We start from the raw sequence: 8186 nt of genomic DNA, 5'->3' as shown, positions 1-8186 counted from the left end.
AATTAGCATACATTGCAATAACTAGCATATAGTTACAAAATGTCTTGGCCGATTTGAACAATGATGGAGTGGTTTTGGAGATAATGGAGAATGTTAAATACATTTCTAAAATTTTCAGGCTCTTAAATTACATTTTTAACCAGAAAGTGGCCATATTTGTACATTTTGGGCAGATTTGGAAGTTTTAGGGGACTCCAAACCTCAATTTTTGATCCTACAAATGTCAGAAATTGATTCAACATCCTCACTAACCCACAAAACCACTTCCAAAACTGTCCGAATCCACAAAGCCATTTTTGAGCTATTGTCTGCATATGCTAATTAATGCAATTTATTCCAATTGCGCAAATTGCCCAATATATGCAAGTTAGCATCCAGCAGTTTCTATGTGCTGGGGAACCGTACCGTACTTTTCTAACATAAAACTTTGGGGTACTCAACATTTCCGGGTTCACACTGCTGGCAGGTACATTTAAAGTGAATTAAAGTATTGTACCGGTAGTATGTTTGGGAGTAAATCTCCACTCTGATCACCCGTACAGATTAGGATCGCCTCTCTCCATTTATTCTGTCTCAATTTCTGTAACCAGTTGGATTAGTTTCTCTGCTTTAACTAAACAAAGCTTTATGAGTGTTGTGGAGAGAGTCAGTCCCGGGGCGGGGGGCGGGGGGGCACTCCTTGATTTATAGCCGAGCAGCGTGCCGTGTTCTGCTTTCCTTCTTTTCTTATTGTACAGACTAATCCCCACACACTCTGCTCCACATACAGAGGCAGTGCTTATAGTAGTTGTTGTTAACCGTATGGCTGCTGGGATACTGACTCTAGATGCAGGTGTTAAGTCAAAGATGCAAGGAATGGTCTTAGAAGGCAGTACTTTTAATGTACAATTACTTTCATTATTGATCAATCTGCCAATTTCTCAGAGCCAGGGGTGACGTCTTTAAATGTGGTTTGGTCTGACAAACACTTTAAAATCTAATGACATGACATACAATCATATATGGCAAAGACAAGTGTGTGTGTGTGTGTGTGTGTGTGTGTGTGTGTGTGTGTGTGTGTGTGTGTGTGTGTGTGTGTGTGTGTGTGTGTGTGTGTGTGTGTGTGTGTGTGTGTGTGTGTGTGTGTGTGTGTGTGTGTGTGTGTGTGTGTGTGTGTGTGTGTGTGTGTGTGTGTGTGTGTGTGTGTGTGTGTGTGTGTGTGTGTGTGTGTGTGTGTGTGTGTGTGTCAGCCTGGCTCCTGTGTTAATGCTTGTCATTTTTTTTTTTTTGTCATTATACGTTTCAATACACCTATTAGACAATGCTAAAGTCTTTGAGTGTTTAAACTTGCTTTGCAGACCTAAATGCTTCTTTCTGTCTTTGTTGAAGTGTTCATTTTCCCTCCAACTGTTAAATATTTATATTAATTTCCCCAAAACTGTACGAGTGAAACATTTCTTGGCCGGTTGGGCTCCTTTCTGATCAATGCCTCGGTCAGATTAAGAAGTGTGTGTGAGGTCAGCGGATGATGTCATTGTTAACGTCTTGTCAGCACCCTGGTATCTAAAAGGCACTCGTTGTCTGTCTGGAAGAAAGTGACGAGAGTTGTTTGTAGTGTTTATGTTGTCTGTGTACATTTTCATGCTTTTATGTGAAGTACAAATCTGTCAGTGTCTCCCCACATGAGTAACAAAGTAGCCCGGCCCAGTGTGTGTGTGTGTGTGTGTGTGCGTGCGTGCGTCAATAACCCTCTTTCACTGTAAATTACGCACATTTTGTTTCGACTTAAAGCCTAGTGTGAGTTCCCTGGAAAGTTGAAAAATGAAACAATTTTTCACTTTCATTTTGAAAGTACGATTCCAGGGAAATAGATATGCATCGGCAGATACAAACACAGAAATGCATTGATTATGATCTGACGCTTTACAGAACATCCCTGTATCTGTCTGTGCCTCCTTGATCAATTAGTTTGTGTCTGTCAGGTAAATCTCTGCCAGTTTCACAGAGCGTTGGCGGTTTCACTGATTCTTAGTTACCTTCCTGTGTTTGGTAGCAACCAGCGCTGCTATGGGTGTGTGAAAACACTGACACATATAAAGCCCTAGTGTGTTTCCCGAAGTGTGTTTTCATAGTTTCTTCAGGCAGTAGGATTACATCACCGTCTTCTTCTTCTTTATATGATTGTGTGCGTAGAGGAGTGGAGGTATTTATAGTCCTGTGCCCTCAGAGCAGAAACCTTGTGGATTAATAGTGGTGAAGATCACGCCCTAACTGGGGTCTGATTTAAAAACCGACGTGCTCCTGAACCCTTTGGGAATGGTGGCTTTGAACGTCAGGAGCAGGGAAGAAGATTCTCTCTCTATAACATAAATTGTTATTATATTCAAGCTAGAGATTTTTTACAAATCCAGCAAATCAATTCAAATAAAGAGTTGAGAGAATGACATTTATTTAGAAAAAGGAGGAAAGTAAAATGAAATGTTGTTGCCTCGTGAGAAGTTGCAAATCTGAGAGTCCCGGAAAATTAAAGAGGCCCTTTTATGCTTTTTGGGGTTTCCCTTTCCTGTAGTGTGTATAGGTTTCTGTGCATGTAAATGGTCTGCAAAGACTCAAATCCCCACCCCCTTCCTTCATTGGACTCCTTTGTTTACTTCTGTAATGGCGCATTTCCACTACACGGCCTCGCTCGGCCCTGCTCGGTATGGCTAGGCCTCGTTAGGACTGGCTCACTTTATGGCGCATTTCCATTACAGTTTAGGAACTGGGGCAGTATCTATAGTAACGCAGTGTAGGCGGAGCCGTGACGTGATCTTCAATGAGAACCCCAGAAAAACAACACAGCCGTTATCTGTTAGCACTCAGAGCTCACAGCTCCTCATATCTGTTCAGAAACTAGACAAAAGTTAAACAAGTACAAACCACAGACTGCCTGTGTCATGGTGAATACAGTCGCTGGTTTATTTATGTCTGTATAGGCCGTTGTTGTGAGTGTGGACGGTCGGAGCATATACTGCGTTAGCTTAGCCAATCTCCATTTAGAAAACACGCATTTTAAAAGGTTTTTTCGCCTGCCGTCTGTCTGCAGACTTGACAAAGCATTAATTCATGGTTTTTACTAACCGGTATCAGTATGTTGTTACTTCGGCATCATTTTGAAACGTGTATTACAATTAAATCACGGTCAAATATGTCCATCTTGTTGTAGTTGTAGCCCCCCTTGCCAGCGATGCTCTCTCTAGTTTAGCATACTCAGCCCGACTCAGCCTCGTTGTCTCTGGCCCTGGACCCACGATTTTATGAGGCCAGAAAAACTGTGAATTAGGACCCGCCGGCCGGTACTAGGCCAAGTGGAAACGCAACCAAAGACGGGCCGCTGACGTCACAGCTCTCTTAAACCGTGCTCCGCGCTGTAGTGGAAACGCGCCATTACAGTGACATCACTGTGTAACACTTGAGCTTATATTGGCTAGTGCTCCAACACATTGTACGTGATAGGCTAAGAGGCGGGGCATCTCTAAGCTGGTTGACCAATCACAACAGAGCCGGCCAGCTAACCGATCAGAGCAGACTGGGCTCTGGTTTCAGACAGAGGGTGAAAAGAGGTGCTGCAGCACAGACAGTATGAGACAAATAAAGAGCTTTTTGAACATTAAAGCATGGAGACATGTAGTAGAGACACTACATACTGATATACACCTGAACATCAGCAGGAGAGGACTCTTTAAAGTAGAGACACTACATACTGATATACACCTGAACATCAGCAGGAGAGGACCTCTTTAAAGTAGAGACACTACATACTGATATACACCTGAACATCAGCAGGAGAGGACTCTTTAAAGTAGAGACACTACATACTGATATACACCTGAACATCAGCAGGAGAGGACTCTTTAAAGTAGAGACACTACATACTGATATACACCTGAACATTCAGCAGGAGAGGACTCTTTAAAGTAGAGACACTACATACTGATATACACCTGAACATCAGCAGGAGAGGACTCTTTAAAGTAGAGACACTACATACTGATATACACCTGAACATCAGCAGGAGAGGACTCTTTAAAGTAGAGACACTACATACTGATATACACCTGAACATCAGCAGGAGAGAACTCTTTAAAGTAGAGACACTACATACTGATATACACCTGAACATCAGCAGGAGAGGACTCTTTAAAGTAGAGACACTACATACTGATATACACCTGAACATCAGCAGGAGAGGACTCTTTAAAGTAGAGACACTACATACTGATATACACCTGAACATTCAGCAGGAGAGGACTCTTTAAAGTAGAGACACTACATACTGATATACACCTGAACATCAGCAGGAGAGGACTCTTTAAAGTAGAGACACTATATACTGATATACACCTGAACATCAGCAGGAGAGGACTCTTTAAAGTAGAGACACTACATACTGATATACACCTGAACATCAGCTGGAGAGGACTCTTTAAAGTAGAGACACTATATACTGATATACAGCTGAACATCAGCAGGAGAGGACTCTTTAAAGTAGAGACACTACATACTGATATACACCTGAACATCAGCAGGAGAGGACTCTTTAAAGTAGAGACACTACATACTGATATACACCTGAACATCAGCAGGAGAGGACTCTTTAAAGTAGAGACACTACATTCTGATATACACCTGAACATCAGCAGGAGAGGACTCTTTAAAGTAGAGACACTACATACTGATATACACCTGAACATCAGCAGGAGAGGACTCTTTAAAGTAGAGACACTACATACTGATATACACCTGAACATCAGCAGGAGAGAACTCTTTAAAGTAGAGACACTACATACTGATATACACCTGAAAATGTGCATTATGTGTCCTCTTTAAATGTTTTCTGTTTCTGACCTCCATCAGCAGAGGGCAGCAGCTCCTCCACTGCCCTCTCCTGTTGTTTTAAATCAGTCAGCACTCTGCAGTGTTTCTTCCCCAAAGCTGTAATTACACTGCTCTGCTGCTGCCGATGTGGAGGTGAAGTTGAGCTCCGCCTCAGGACCCCGTCGCTCTCTGGCACGGCATAGGTTAGACAGCGGTGAAACTGCATTACTCATCCTGCTGCAGCACTTGAGACAGACAGGTTTGGGAGGAGTGTAAATCAGGCTGAGATCCAGCTGCAGCTCAGTGTGACTGTAGGCGGTGAGGCAGGCAGGCCGGGCCATGTTGTGTTTAGTTTTTATAGCTGCTGGGCCAGACATGCAGCTGATTCAGCCCGTCCTCCCCGTACAGGATGAGTAACAGCAGGGCTTCCCACAGTGTCTTCTCTCGGCACGCGAAGACTACACACAGACAGACAGTTCATGTTTTAATTGGGTCCTCTCTGACTCCTCAGTCTGCATAGTTTGTCGCTCTGCTGTCACTTGAAACCTTAATCCCAAATAATCAGAATCAGAATACCTTTATTAGTCCCACAGAGGGGACATTTACATTGTTACAGCAGAAAAGAGCCAAAGACAGCTTACTGTTACCTAAAGCATGCATACAAAAGTATTAAAGGTAAAACAAATTATAATTAAAAAAGGTTACACAATTTACAAAATACACATCCTGTAACAGTTCTGAGGATTTAGCAGCCAGGTATATATTGCACAGGTATTAACGGCATATATATATTGCACATATTGCACATAGTTGGTTGGTATTTAACAACTGTAAGTAATACACTAATAAGAATTCCTTTATTCGTCCCAAAGAGGACAAATGTACATTGTTACAGCAAGTAAAGAGATAGCTTAATATTAATTAAGGAGCATGCATAAAATATAAAATAAATAGAAAGGACACATCCAGTACCAGGAACAGTTGTGAGATAGCAGCCAGCAGGTGATAGTATTGAAGGTCAAAGTATATATTGAGTAACATATAGATTCTTGTTACAGTAATGGATGGACTCACTAAGAAGTAGCAGCCAGTAGAAGTTTGAATACAAGCGAGGAACATATTGCACACAAAGGTTGTTCTGATACTGAAGTTAATGGGTAAGGGTCCAGTTGGTCTGCAGCAGATGAGCCCTCCGTCAACAAAAGAGAGAATGAGGCGTCAACATCAATAGGCGTCAATCAGTATCTGTGTTTTGTCTCACACACACACACACACACACACACACACACACACACACACACACACACACACACACACAAGGCACCAGCATGAAGCCTCTGTCTTGTTTCACACCTCTGTGTTGACCCAGGAGGGAGATGGAGAACCATGAACAGGCTGGTCCATCTGCTCAGAACACACACACACACACACACACACACACACACACACACACACACGTTGTGACACCCTGGTTTGCAGCACGTCCACACATTAGCTGCTCCATCAGGCCTAACACCTTAACTTTTTTTTCTGTGCATTTGTGCAGCAGCTGTGTAGAGTCTGTGGGTTCAGGTGTGGTTCTCCCGCAGCCATGTGTGCATCCGCCTGTCTGGGTGAATCTCTCCTGATGGTGCACACACATGAATGAAAAGGAGACAACCGTTTGATTATCAGCTAAAAGACACTTCAATGTCTTTAATGAGGCTACGTCCACACCAATATGTTTAAAAATAAATATTGTTTGTTGAGAAGAATGTGACGAATAAAGGAAGAAATTATTTGTTTCATAGATCCAGTGGTGTTTAGTAACTAAGTACATTTACTAAGGTACTACTTTATTGAGTATCTGCTTTGTACTTCTACTCTACTTCAATTCAGAGGTAAATGGTGTACTTCTACTCCACTACATGTATTTAATACCTTTAGTTACTTTACAGATGTGGATGAATGATGTGAAATATAATCAAGTGTTAAATCAGACTTTAGTTCCACCTGGAGTAAATCCACAAGCTACCCTGCAGTATACAAAGTCATTCAAACTAGCTGCACTTTACCAGCTTTGAGAACACTTTCATGATCAATCATTATAAAACATATCATATATATTATTCTGAAATGGACCAATCTGCACAATGACTACTTTTACTGTCGCTACTTTCACTATATTTTGATGATAATACTTTTCTACTTTTACTTGAGGAACATTTTGAATGCAGGACTTTTAGTGTAACAGAGTATTCCTACACTCTGGTACTTCTACTTTGACTCAAGTACAATATCTGAGTACTTCTACTTTTACTCAAGTACAAGATCTGAGTACTTCTCCCACCACTGCATAGGTCCTCGGTCTCTGTTTGTCAAGAATCGACGCTAGGCATAAACCCAGCAGAACTAACATGTTTTCAAACTCCAACCCTGAAACTGGCCAACATGTTGTCCTTTCCCCCACAATATGAAACCAATCAACATACTGGCTGTGGTTTCCCCCCTCCCAGTGGAATTGAATATATAGGTTTTAGTTCAAACATCTGCCTGAGTGTGTCACATGCCCCCCACCATTGATATTCTAATTGATCACCTCCCCCAGCTGATCAGCCTGATAACGGCTCTGTTTGAAGCAAAGGGCACAGAGCATTTCCACTCACAGCTGAAACTGCTTTGATTATTATTTCACAAAAAAACGGACAAGTAATAACGACTTCGTAGTTTTATTAGTATATTAAACAAGTAGTGGTTTTAATATATGATACGAGACCTGACATGAGATAAGACGACATAATCCCTCTTTTGTGTTTGGGATGCAAAGGTGATTTGACTTGTAGATCATCATGACTGTAATACTCATGATCACAGTAAAGAGGGGACATAATAAGAATTGATAAGTAACAACCATAACCATTTCTGCAAGCTATAGAATATAATAAATATGCAGTGATGTCAGAGATTTAAAAACTGTGGAAAGCAGGGTTGACGAGATAAAATGCCATTTTAATTAAATAAAAATGCATTAAAACATCAATAAAGAAACATCTTTTAATTGTTTAGGCTGTAATGGTAATCAAAAAGTATTTCCACATAAGTTGAACTGTTGAATAATTACTATTTAATATTGTTTGCATTGATAGTAAAGCTAGTTCTTTAAAAGCAGCATCTTTTAACACCTATTTTATATTTTTTACAACACTTTAAAACCCAAATGTGAGGACAATTTCATCTTTTTACCTCTCGAATATAAAAAATCAGAATGCAAGCCAAATATTTCTCAATTTCCACATAAGTTGAACGGTTGAAAAAGTTCTATTTTATATTTTTTGCATTGATATTAAAGCTAGTTCTTTAAAAGCAGCATA

The sequence above is a fragment of the Trematomus bernacchii genome, unplaced genomic scaffold, assembly GCF_902827165.1.
Source record: "Trematomus bernacchii unplaced genomic scaffold, fTreBer1.1, whole genome shotgun sequence".
NCBI classification, from domain to species: Eukaryota; Metazoa; Chordata; class Actinopteri; order Perciformes; family Nototheniidae; genus Trematomus; species Trematomus bernacchii.
This window is presented reverse-complemented; position numbering follows the sequence as displayed.